The following is a 14,051-nucleotide window of genomic DNA, read 5'->3' on the forward strand; positions in this document are numbered from 1 at the left end:
CATATATATATATATATGTGTGTATTCCTATAAACACTTGCAAATCCATATGTAGAGATTTTTGAGCCATCATTTCAAAAAATGCAATTCCTTTTACTCATTTATCTTCTCACTCAACAATTCCTTGTAGAATCCCTCTAAGTTGCTTGACATGCTATTATTCTTTCCTCTTTATTAATCGATACAAGATACAGTGCAGGGTGTGTGGTGGTTGTTAGTGCTATTCACCAATACTTCTTATTTTCTTCTCTTCCAGGCACATGGTAGAATTGCACTTCCTGGCTCACCTTTGGCTGAATGGGGCCATGTGACTAGTCATAGCCAAGGAATTATGACTTCTGCATTGAAGCATTTAATCATCTGGTTAGAGGCCCTCCAGAACTCATTTCCCTGTGGCACAGCAACTGGAAATATTTAAGGTAATGGTTGTTCCATCAGCCTGGGTCCCTGAATGACCCTGAGGAACAGAGTACTTTATTGGCTTGACTTGGACATATAGTATGAGCAATCAATCCATTGTTATTGTTTTAAGTTATTAAGTTTTGGAGTTGTTTATTCCATATCAACAAGCAGCCTAGCCTAACTGAAATATATTATTGTACCAGAATTCATTCAATCATTCTTTGCCACTAATAAGAGTACTCCAAGAACATCCTTTCACATATATCATTAGACACTGGTGTGAGTCTAAACAAATAAATAGAGAAAAATATGGAAGGATACATAAAAGGTTAACATGGGTTCCATGGTTTTGTGGAGGATTTGTGGCTGAGAATTATTAGTATGGAGGAGGTTGGAGAGAGGAAGAAGATACAAAGAAAAGAAAGAGAGAAAGAAAATAAAAAGCTATGTATAATATAATCATGTTTATGTAATTCTATAAAATTATAAATCTTTATGTAGTCCTACATAAATGTATCCATAGCTGTGTTTGAATTTTTAAAAAACAAATACTTAAATTACTTACTAATTTTTAAAAAGAAAGCCACCAGACCATTTAAGACCCTAATGAAAATGCAAATGTTATTTTGGATGCTCAAATACTAGGGGATTATGGAGCAGTTATTTAGACTTCCGCTCCGGTCACATTAAGGGATTAGTAACTGCATGCTGATGGAAAGAGTGAAAGCACAACATTCAGGGCAGCTTGGTGTTGATGCTGGGGAAGAGGATGGGTGGCGTGGGGGAGGGAAAGGGCTGTGATGCCTTTTGATATTAGGCCAAAAATGGTACCTCAGAGGGAGAAGGAATAGCAAGAGGGCTTTGGGAAAGCAGGTGAGGATACTGATTTGAAGGAGGGAGGTGCATGAGCAGATCTAGCAAGACGAAACTAGTCATCAACATATACCTGTGAGATCACCTGGTCTATCATCCTTTTATAAGAAGGAGCTATTTTCTTTTCAGATTGTCTCCTGTAACTAGCACAATGCCTGGCTTGTCAGAGTAAGAACCCACAAAGCATTTGATGAGAGACTGTGTGTGTGTGTGTGTAAGAAAGAAAGAAGCAAGGAAGGGACTTGATTACATAGCTTATCAGTTGCAGAGCCAGGAGTAAAATTCAGATGGAGGCTCATTTTAGCTCCACATTCTTCCAGGAGTGCTTGAAAGAGATCCACAGAGAGATAAGAGGAAGGGAAGGAAGAAGGAAGGGAGGGAGACAGCGTTCTCTTTCTCTCTCCCTCCTCTATCTCTTTTTCCCCCTTCCCCTCTCCCAGAAGTGGAGGTGCATTTTATTGAGGAGAACGACACCAGCGGGCCCTTCTCCAGTAATTCAGGTTGTGTAACAGAAGGACACTCCTCCCTCTGTATGTGCTCTGAAAGGATCCCCAGTGTCAGGAACCTCTTAACTCGCTGTCCATGAGCACTGGCCCCCTTTGGTTTTAACAGCCCATCAGGCCCTGGAATCTGACCTTGTCAAGCACCCCGTGGGGTCAGGCAGTCTCCCAGTCCTCTCTGGACTCAACTGTCTGTCTGAAAAAGATTGGCCTGTAATTCCAACAAAATAGATTGTGAATACATTAATGAGGGAGTGCTTTTATTTTCTGTAGCCTTTCTGTAGTATGTGCGTTTTCCCCCAGAAAGAGGATCTTTGGAGCAATCCACATGTGTTTTCCCTGGAAAGAGATCCTCAGAGCTATCTTCTTTTCCACAACTGACCACATCCTGAAGATAGATAGTATCTCCTCAACTGGTTATGCTAACTCTTCTCTTCATGAAATGTAGAGAACTGGCCAAGGATTCGAAAGTGGTTAAACAGAGGATTTGATGATAAATTCATCTATACGAAGGTGTTAGGGTCTGATAACCCCTTAATGTGTTATCTTTCCAAGCAGACTTGCATTATTATAGAGCACAAAGTAAATTGTTATGCATCAGCTGATAAGGAAGTAGATGCTGGCTCAATTTTCCAAACATGACTATGTTTGATGTAAGTGGATCATAGAAACTAGGTGGTTAAGTATTAGATGATTTGGGATGTGGTAAGATACAGTGGATACACGTTATTAAGAATTGGGTTTGGATTGTGTATCAAATGGTATGCTTTTAACCAGAAATAATAGATTACAGAACTAAAATTGAGGAAATTGTACTATATTATATAACAACAAGAACTCCAGTTTGGCTAATTCAATAGCAGGAATGTTTCCTCTTTCTGTTGTACCCCATATGATTGCAAGGTGCTGTAGCTGTTCTATGTACTATGCAAATATGAAAATCTTAATTACAGAAAATATCTCTCCTTTCACTCCTTGGGCAACTTTTTCTAACAGAGACAAGAGCCTTTACAGAATCCCTTTGTATTAATCAACATGGACTTACAGCCATACAAATATCACCAGAATTCTATGGCCAAATATAATTAAGGCTTATTTCTTGCTCAGGTCATATTCTGGTTCAAACAGACTGCAGTGAGGAGAATGTTCTGTTCCATGAAGACATTCAGGGATCCAGGATCCTTCTGTTTAGTAGCTTCAGCATCTTCTGGGGTTTCAGAATAACATGCTGGATCCTCTGCACCTGCCCTGTGGATGGAAGGAAACGTAAGACATCCTCTCAGTTCTCATTGGTGATGTGTGAGTCCCAAGCTTATGAATAAATGAGTCACTGTTAAGAGAGTGAAAATCATCAGACTGGTTTATGTTGTGCACAAACCCTAAGGTGGCCCCCAATGTTGCCTGTCTTCTGCCTTGAGTGTGAGTGAGATATGAGACTTTTTCTAACCAATGGAAGATGGCAAAGGTGTGTGAATCACATCCTTGAGTATGTTTTGTTATAATGTCACGTTTGTGATTACATTATGTCACTTTATATAAGGCTCTGTCTCCCTAGGATTTCTGCTTGCTGGCTCGATGAATTAAGCCAGGTGGAAAGGTTTTCTTTAAGTGGGCAGCCTCAAGCCAATAGCCAGCAATGAATAAAAGCCCTATATTCCACAACCTAAGAAAATAAATTCTTCCGACAACCTGAGTAAGCTTGGAAGCAGATTCTTCTCTAAACTCCCAGATGAGAACACAGGCAGGCTGACTCTTGAGTCCAGCCTTGTGGAACCCAGAGAAGAGGGCCCAGGTAAGCCATGGCTAGACTCCTGACTGACAGAAATTGTGACATCACACATGTGTTATTTTAAGCTACTAAGTTGGTGGTAATTTGTTGTGCAATAATAGAATACTCATATAGCTTAGCTAAATCATGATTAACCACTGGAAGAAGAAGGAAGCCAAAGTATCTGATGTACTGGAGAATGAACACCCATTCAGGTTCTTACAGGAAGGACAAGGGACACTTGGCTATATGTAGACCACAGACAGTATTTGACACAGTGTCTGCATTCTACTATATATATATATGTTTTTACATATATAAATGGAGGATCTTATTTTAAGAGAAGTACAGATAAGTTTTCTTTAAGAGGGAAATGAGTATCATGAAGTTTTAAATGAAGAGTGTAAAACAGAAGACATCAGCATTCATTAGGTCCCAGACCTCTTTGAGAATCTGAAGAAATTCTGGACAACCTCTCCTCTCACAAACAAGATGTACTTGAATACCTACACATAAAATGTTGCATTCAGTTTTAGAATGTGAAGAGATCACTTGAAGCCTATCCACAGGCCTCTAAGGTAAGTAAGTATGTACTATACAGGGCTTGGAGACCTGGACTGCTCCGGTCACGTAGATGTGAGAGGGTGATATCAGCAGAGAGTTGTAGTGAGTAAGAAAATGTTCTCGGGAAACCTCAGCTTGTCGTTATATGGCAGAAACATGTTCAGATGTGTGACTCAGGGATTACTTAAAATAGTTGGGGCTGGAAAGAATGAAGGGAGTATCCCAGGCATCAGGGCTTATGGGCAAGGATGGAGACAGAGCCTTCTGGATCAGCCTGAGTCAGGAAGCAGCTTGGGATACAGAAAAGCCAGGGCTCTTGATTTAAGGAGGGCACTGATGCACTGCAAAGAGGAGAAGGTGAGAGAGCAGAGGAATGAGGGTGGAAGGACCAAGAGATACACCTTCCAGGTGGACTAGGGTATTAGCACCTCCACCTTCCCTGTGCTGGGGTGAGGAGGAGGAGAAAGAAAGGACTAGTAGAAGCTGTTTCTAAGGGATCTCTGGCTTCTCTGGCTTCTCCATGAGAATTGCTTAACTTTGTTTTCGATTCAATGGCAATCCAAAAAAAATTAATATAAGCATTTTTCCAGACCATATAGATAACTACCTTAAAACCAGCCATTGATTTCATTGTCCCGATTTGCCTTGGCATTGTGGTCATGTCTGTAACAATTAGCACTACAATAATTGACGCAGTCTAGGTAGAAAAGAACAGAGGGGAAATTGCAATGTAAATGGCACACTCCTGCCAAGTGAAAACCAAATGACTTCATGGATGCTGGTGTGTTCATGGGAGAATTGAACTGCCACAAGGCACGTGGAAGCAGAGGCAAGCCAAACTCAGAGGACCTGTTGGATGTGCTCATGTCCTGGGTGGTTGACTGAGTTTTAGCAAAGCAATACCGACTGTAACATTGAGTTAATTTTGTTAATTTGAATTGTTTGGATTCTGTCATCTTCTTTGTATTTAATCTTTAAGTAAGTCTGTTTTGGGTTTGTGGCTGCCACAGACAGCCCATTCTTCCCTTTCTGGACATGTGGTAAAATGCCACGGTGGGGCCCCCTTATGTTGAGCAGGACACATGGAGTGCAAAGTGACGCTTCACAGTATTTAGCTGCAGTGTGAGTCTCTCCAGCACTGCCTCTAGCAATGTTTGAGATTGCACTAAGTATCTCCCCGTGTGCTGCTCTAGGTGTGTCCCAAGTCCTCTGTGCCTTCTCTGGAAGCAGGTCTGTAGAAACTGGGTCCATTGTACCCCAAGTCCTCTGTGCCTTCTCTGGAAGCAGGTCTGTAGAAACTGGGTCCATGGTACCCCTTCCATTCTAACTTCCAGTTGGATTTGGCCAATGGGGCTTTCTGGCAGGAGACTGCAGGGCAGGAGGCAAATGGGGTCAAAAGAGTAGGAATAAGTCCCTTGGCTCCATGTGCCAGGTCCATCTGGGTTGGCTGCACCCCTCTGTCAGTCACTCTGCTTCCCCACCTTGTCCCTTCAGGGTAAGGGTGGCTAGGCATTTCTAGCCCACTAGTACTAAACTATAACTTACCACTTTCCATAACACCCCTCTTTGCCTTGTAAGTAGTACAAGTGAATAATAAACTTCTCCTCAAAGCCTTTAGTTTAGGTGTCCTCTTTGTCTCTTGCCAGGACTATTGGTGGCTTCTGGGTCAGATGAGCTCCCTGCTACTCCAAGAAACAATAAATGTTTGCAGCCACTAAGATTTGGGGACTTTTGTTATTACTGCCTATCCTGTCAGATTCAGGTGCTACGACTATTTAAGGAGGTAAGTATAATAAATTAATACCTAGTTTTATGTTTTCAGATGGCTTAAATCTATTTAAGGGGATCTATGCAAAATGTTGTTCCCTTAAAAGAGGGCACATCTCTCTCACGTGGAGAAACACTGGTAAAAGACTTTGAAGTCAACCAACTTGATGTGGTGTACAGGTGCTGCAATTTACTTCAGACAATGCATCTATAAAAGAAAGATAAGATCTCAGCTGGTAAGATGACCAAATAGGAACAGCTCCAGTCTGCAGCTCCCAGTGAGACTGATGCAGAAGGCAGGTGATTTCTGCATTTCCAACTGAGGTACCCAGTTCGTATCACTGGGACTGGTTAGACACTGGGTGCAGCCCACAGAGGGCAAGCCAAAACAGGGTGGGGCATTGAGCATGAGGAACTGCGCATTCTGGCCCAGATACTGTGCTTTTCCCATGGCGTTCACAACCCGCAGAGGTGCCTACCCCATCAGGACCCTAGGTTTCAAGTATAAAACTGGGAAGCTGTCTGGGCAGACACTGAACTAGCTGCAAGAGCTGTTTTTTTGTTCATACCCTAGTGGCGCCTGGAACACCAGCATGACAGAACCATTCACTCCCCTGGAAAGGGTGCTGAAGCCAAGGAGCCAAGTGGTCTGGCTAGGCAGGTCCTACTCCCACGGAGCCAGCAAACTAAGATCCACTGGCTTGAAATTCTCACTGCCAGCACAGCAGCAGCCTGAGATCAACCTGGGACACTCGAGCTTGGTGAGGGGAGGGGCATCTGCCATTGCTAAGGCTTGAGTAGGTGGTTTTACCCCCACAGTGTAAACAAAACCACCTGGAAGTTCAAACTGGGTGGAGCCCACTGCAGCTCAGCAAGGCTGATGTGGCCAGACTGCCAGATTTCTCCTCTCTGGGTAGGGCATCTTTGAAAAAAAGGCAGCAGCCCCCGTCAACGTATAGATTAAAACCCCCATCTCCCTGGGACAGAACACCTAGGGGAAGCAGCAGCTGTGGGCGCAGCTTCAGTAGACTTAAACGTCCTGCCTGATGGCTCTGAAGAGAGCAGCGGACCTTCCAGCACAGTGTTCAAGCTCTGCTAAGGGTCAGACTACCTCCTGAAGTTGGGTACCTGATGCGCCTGTATCCTGACTGGGAGACACCTCCCAGTAGTGGCTGACAGACACCTCATACAGGAAAGCTCTGGCTGGCATCTGGCAGATGCCCCTCCAGGATGAAGCTTCCAAAGGAAAGAACAGGCAGTAATCTTTGCTGTTTTGCAGCCTCTGCTGGTGATACCCAGGCAAACAGGATTTGGAGTGGACCTCCAGGAAACTCCAGCAGACCTGCAGCAGAGGGGCCTGATTATTAGAAGGAAAACTAACAAACAGAAAGGAATAGCAGGTCCACTCAAAGACCCCATCTGAAGGTCACCAACATAAATCCACAAAGATGGGAAGAAACCAGAGCAAGAAGGCTGAAAATTCCAAAAACCAGAATGCCTCTTCTCTGCCAAAGGATCACAACTCCTTGCCAGCAAAGGAATAAAACTGGATGGAGAATGCATTTGATAAACTGACAGAAGCAGGCTTCAGAAGGTGGGTAATAACAAACTCCTCTGAGCTAAAGGAGCATGTTCTAACCTACTGCAAGGAAGCTAAGAACCTTGAAAAAAGGTTAGACAAATTGCTAACTAGAATAACCAGTTTAGAGAAAAACATAAATGACCTGATGTAGCTGAAAAACACAGCACATGGACTTCGTGAAGCATATGTAAGGATCAATAGCCAAATCAATCAAAATCAAGTTAATGAAATAAAGCGAGAAGACAAGATTAGAGGAAAAAGAATAAAAAGGAACTAATAAAGCCTCCAAGAAATATGGGACTGTGAAAAGACCAAATCTAGGTTTGATTGGTGTACCTGAAAGTGACAGGGAGAATGGAACCAAGTTGGAAAACACTCTGCAGGATATTATCCAGGAGAACTTCCCCAACCTAGCAAGGCAGGCCGACATTCAAATTCAGGAAATACAGATAATGCCACAAAGATACTCCTCGAGAAGAGCAACTCCAAGACACATAATTGTCAGATTCACCAAGGTTGAAATAAAAGAAAAAATGTTAAGGGCAGTCGGGCTACCCACAAAGGGAAGCCCATCAGGCTGACAGTGGATCTCTCTGCAGAAACCCTACAAGCCAAAAGACAGTCGGGGCCAATATTCAACATTCTTAACGAAAAGAATTTTCAACCCCTAATTTCATATCTAGCCAAAGTAAGCTTCAGAAGTGAAGGAGAAATAAAATCCTTTATAGACAAGCAAATTCTGAGAGATTTTGTCACCACCAGGCTCATCTTACAAGAGCTCCTGAAGGAAGCACTCAACATGCAGTTTTGCCACTGCAAAAACATACCAAATTGTAAAAACCATCGACACTATGAAGAAACTGCGTCAACTAATGGGCAAAATAACCAGCTACCATCATAATGACAGGATCAAATTCACACATAACAATATTAGCCTTAAGTGTAAATGGGCTAAATGCCCCAATGAAAAGATGCAGACTGGCAAATTGGATAAAGAGTCAAGACCCATCAGTGTGCTGTATTCAGGAGACCCATCTCACATGCAAAGACACACATAGGCTCAAAATAAAGGGATGGAGGAATATCTACCAAGCAAATGGAAAGCAAAAAAAAAAAAAAAAAAGCAGGAGTTGCAATCCTAATCTCTGATAAAACAGACAAAGAAGTCCATTACATAATGGTAAAGGGATCAGTGCAACAAGAAGAGCTAACTATCCTAAATATATATGCACCCAATACAGGAGCACCCAGAATCATAAAGCAAGTCCTTAGAGACCTACAAAGAGACTTAGACTCCCACACAATAATAATGGGAGACCTTAACACCCCACTGTCAACATTAGACAAATCAACAAGACAGAAAATTAACAAGGATATTCAGGACTTGAACTCAGCTCTGGACCAAGAAGACCTAATAGACATCTATAGAACTCTCCACCCCAAATCAACAGAAGATACATTCTTCTCAGCACCACATAGCACTTATTCCAAAATTGACCACATAGTTGGAAGTAAAGCACTCCTCAGCAAATGTAAAAGAAAGAACAGAAATCATAAACAGTCTCTCAGACCACAATGCAATCAAATTAGAACTCAGGATTAAGAAACTCACTCAAAACCACACAACTACATGGAAACTGAACAACATGCTCCTGAATGACTACTGGGTAAATAAATAACAAAATGAAGGCAGAAATAAAGATGTTCTTTGAAACCAATGAGAATGAAGCCACAACGTACCAGAATCTCTAGGACACGTTTAAAGCAGTGTGTAGAGTGAAATTTATAGCACTAAATGCCCACAAGAGAAAGCAGGAAAGATCTAAAATTGACACCCTAACACCAAAATTAAAAGAACTAGAGAAGCAACAGCAAACAAATTCAAAAGCCAGCAGAAGACAAGAAGTAACTAAGATCAGAGCAGAAGTGAAGGACACAGAGACATGGAAAACCCTTCAAAAAATCAATGCATCCAGGAGATGGTGTTTTGAAAAAATAAACAAAATAGATAGATAGACCACTAGCCAGACTAATAAGACAAGAGACAAGAATCAAATAGATGCAATAAAAAATGATATAGGGGATATTACCACTGACTGATCTTCTAGAAATACATACTACCATCAGAGAATACTATAAACACCTCTACGCAAATAAACTAGAAAATCTAGAAGAAATGGATGAATTCCTGGACATACACCCTCCCAGGACTAAACCAGGAAGAAGTCAAACCCCTGAATAGACCAATAACAAGTTCTGAAATTGAGGCAGTAATTTAATAGCCTACCAACCAAAAAAAGTCCAGGACCAGACGGATTCACAGCTGAATTCTTGCAGAGGTTCAAAGAGGAGCTGGTACCATTCCTTCTGAAACTATTCCAAACAATAGAAAAAGAGGGAATCCTCCCTAATTCATTTTATGAGGCCAGCATCATCCTGATACCAAAACCTGGCAGAGAAGCAACAAAAAAAGAAAATTTCAGGCCAATATCCTGATGAACATGAATGTGAAAATCCTTAATATAATGCAGGCAAACCGAATCCAGCAACACATCAAAAAGCTTGCCCACCACAATCAAGTTGGCTTTATACCTGGGATGCAAGGCTGGTTCAACATATGCAAATCAATAAATGTAATCCATCACATAAACAGAACCAATCACAAAAACCACATGATTATCTCAATAGATGCAGAAAAGGCCTCTGACAAAATTCAACACTGCTTCATGCTAAAAACTCTCAATAAACTAGGTATCAATGGAAAGTATCTCAAAATAATAAGAGCTATTTATGACAAATCCACAGCCAATATCATACTGAATGGGCAAAAACTGGAAGCATTCCCTTTGAAAACTGGCACAAGACAGGGATACCCTCTCTCACCACTCCTATTCAACATAGTGTTGGAAGTTCTGGCCAGGGCAATCAGGCAGGAGAAGGAAATAAAGCGTATTCAAATAGGAAGAGAGGAAGTCAAATTGTGTCTGTTTGCAGATGACATGATTGTATATTTAGAAAACCCCATTGTCTCAGCACAAAATCTCCTTAAGCTGATAAGCAACTTCAGCAAAGTCTCAGGATACAAAATCAATGTGTAGAAATCACAAGCATTCCTATACACGAATAACAGACAAACAGCCAAACCATGAGTGAACTCCTATTCACAATTGCTACAAAGAGAATAAAATACCTAGGAATCCAATTTACAAGGGAGGTGAAGGATCTTTTCAAGGAGAACTACAAACCACTGCTCAAGGAAATAAGAGAGGACACAAACAAATGGAAAAACATTCCATGCTCACGGACAGGAAAAATCAATATCATGAAAATGGCCATACTGCCCAAAGTAATTTATAGATTCAATGCTATCCCCATTATGCTACCATTGACTTTCTTCACAGAATTGGAAAAAACTACTTTAAAGTTCATATGTAACCAAAAAAGAGCCCACAGAGCCAAGCCAATCCTAAGCAAAAAGAACAAAGCTGGGGGCATCATGCTACCTGACTTCAAACTATACTACAAGGCTACAGTAACCAAAACAGCATGGTACTGGTGCCAAAACAGATATATAGACCAATGTAACAGAACAGAGGCCTCAGAAGTAACACTACACATCTACAACCATCTGATCTTTGACAAACCTGACACAAACAAACAATTGGGAAAAGATTCTCTATTTAATAAATGGTGTAGGCAAAACTGGCTAGTCATGTGAAGAAAACTGAAACTGGACCCCTTCCTTACACCCTATACAAAAATCAACTCAAGATGGATTCAAGATTTAAATGTTAAGACCTAAAATCATAAAAATCCTAGGAAAAAACCTAGGCAACACCATTCAGGACATAGGCACGGGCAAGGACTTCATGTCTAAAACACCAAAAGCAATGTCAACAAAAGCCAAAATTGACAAATGGGATCTAATTAAACTAAAGAGCTTCTACACAGCAAAAGAAACTATCATCAGAGTGAACAGACAACCTACAGAATGGGAGAAAATTTTTGCAATCTATCCATCTGACAAAGGGCTAATATCTAAAATCTACAAAGAACTTAAACAAATTTTCAAGAAAAAAACAACCCCATCAAAAAGTGGGCAAAGGATATGGACAGATGCTTTTCAAAAGAAGACATTTATGCAGCCAACAAACATATGAAAAATGCTCATTATCACTAGAGAAATGCAAATCAAAACCACAATGAGATACCATCTCCTGCCAGTTAGAATGGTAATCATTAAGTCAGGAAACAACAGATGCTGGAGAGGATGTGAAGAAATAGGAACGCTTTTACACTGTTGGTGGGAGTGTAAAGTAGTTCAACCATTGTGGAAGACAGTGTGGCAATTCCTCAAAATACCATTTGACCCAGCAATCCCATTACTGGGCCAAAGGATTATAAATTATTCTACTATAAAGACACATGCACATGTATGTTTATTGCGGCACTATTCACAATAGCAAAAATTTGGAACCAACCCAAATGTCCATCAATGATAGACTAGATAAAGAAAATATGGCACATATACACCATGGAGTACTATGCAGCTGTAAAAAAGGATGAGTTCATGTCCTTTGCAGGGATATGGATAAAGCTAGAAACCATCATTCTCAGCAAACTAACACAAGAACAGAAAACCAAACAAACACCACATGTTCTCACTGATAAGTGGGAGTTGAACAATGAGAAGACATGGACACAGGGAGGGGAACATCACACACTAGGGCCGGTTGGGGGATGGCTAGGGGAGGGATAGCATTAGGAGAAATACTTAATGTAGGTGACAGGTTGATGGGTGCAGCAAACCACCATGGCACGTGTGTACCTATGTAACAAACCTGCACGTTCTGCATATGTACCCCAGAACTTAAAGTATAATTAATAAATAAAAATAAAGATAATGAATCCAACTCTTAGGAAGATAAGGTTTAGATAATGCATCTAAGATGCTCAGCAGATGACTTGGCATCTAGCATTTGCTCTATAAATGATGGCTAATATTAACTCATCAGTGATAGCTACAATTAAATTGTTACTAACAATAACCTAAAGGATTATTGCCTAGAGAGTAACGTATGGAGTAATCAGGCAGGGGATGAGGGAAAAGAAGGAGTTAGCTAGCAAGGAAGGGGTTGACTGTGGAACAAGCAATCAGGATCAGGAGGCAGGAAGACCTTTGGAGAAACAGGAGGAGGGCCTGTGATTAGGCCAGCAATGGCAGGGTGGAGTCAGGCCAGGCCCAGAGCTGAGGGCTAAGGCACTCAAGTAGAAGCTGCTAGAGTATCTGTGGGGAAGCCTGGGGTATAGAGGTAAGACAAGACTCACCATTTTAAAAAATGTTTTTTAGTGACAGGATCTTACTCGGGCACCTAGACTAGAGTGCAGTGGCATGAACTCCTGGGTTCAGAGGTCCTCCCACCTCAACTTTCTGAGTAGCTGGAATTACAGGAATGAACCATCATGCTCAGGTAATTTTTAAATTCTTTTTTCTTTTGTAAACACAAGGCCTCACTATGTTGCCCAGGCTAGACTTGAGCTTCTGGCCTCAAGCAATTCTCCTCCTTCAGCTTCCCAAAATGCTGGAATTACAGGCGTTAGCTGCCACACCCAGCCCAAGCCTCCCCATTTTTGACTTTCATCCCCGTATCTTTGATGCAAGTCACCCAAAAAAGCAGCATGGCAATTATCCCAAAAATAGGCCACCCAGGACCAGTGCACAGTCCCTGCCTTTGTCAAGATCTGATAGAGGGAGAGGGCTCAAAGGCAGGCCTCCTGGGCACTGCCAGCCCCTGGGTCCTTCTAAGCTTTGGAATCCTCACACCTGCCAAATGCAGTGTGGAGCAGCTTAAGGGCCACCTATAGGTGAACTAGCCATGCATATGGGCCTTAGTCTTTCTCTTTGACACATCCATTCCTCCCAGGTAAGGTATGCTCAGGGCTGGCGTTTCCTCTACTAATAAAGCTGTATCCATTGCCATATAGTGAAAAGAATTCTGGCACCCAGCAGCCACTTTTCTTATTGATGATGGAAATAATAATAATAATTTTATGGCACTTTTATTCAGCATAAGCTACAAACAGAAAATAGTGCCTTCAATCAGCAAATGTGTCACACTCTTTTTTTTTTTTTCCGTCAGAGCCCCACACTTTCACACATACAACACACACACAGAGCTCACATTTAGTGTTCTCAGTAATGCTGTGAGATACTTGTCATTTTCCTAATTCTCAGGCAAGTCACCTGAGCCTCGGGGTGATGACAGAGATTACTGAGATGATCAGAGACTGAGAAAGTGCTGATGTTGGGACACCCAGGGAGGTCTCATTGGAGCAGGGCTAGGCTTGAATCAGGGAAGGAAGCTGAGAATCTGGAATCCCAGGCTGAGCCTGGCCAAGTGTCCACCTACAGGGAGTGCCAGAGGTTAGCGCTCTAAGTCCAAGAAGCTGTGTCTAGGAAACCAGAGTGAGAAGAGCTGGCCAAAGTTGGTGAGGTGGGGAGAATACACGAAGGCCTGATTAGAGATAAACATGAATATGAAAAGCTAATACAAAGAGAAAGTGAGATAACCAGAGACTAAGAAGATCCAGGACT

At 41.8% G+C, this 14,051-nt stretch overlaps 1 long non-coding RNA gene across 1 annotated transcript in view; it reads right to left on the reverse strand.

Moving 5' to 3' along the window:
* Nucleotides 1–2,576: 2,576 nt before the first annotated feature.
* LOC134731660 (uncharacterized) overlaps nt 2,577–14,051 on the reverse strand; it is a 200,146-nt gene continuing 188,671 nt past the window's right edge. Inside the window, exon 3 of the long non-coding RNA XR_010114124.1 lies at nt 2,577–3,023. This is a non-coding gene — a long non-coding RNA (uncharacterized lncRNA). The remainder of the gene's footprint in view (nt 3,024–14,051) is intronic.

This window comes from Symphalangus syndactylus, chromosome 10 (assembly GCF_028878055.3).
Source record: "Symphalangus syndactylus isolate Jambi chromosome 10, NHGRI_mSymSyn1-v2.1_pri, whole genome shotgun sequence".
Lineage (NCBI taxonomy): Eukaryota > Metazoa > Chordata > Mammalia > Primates > Hylobatidae > Symphalangus > Symphalangus syndactylus.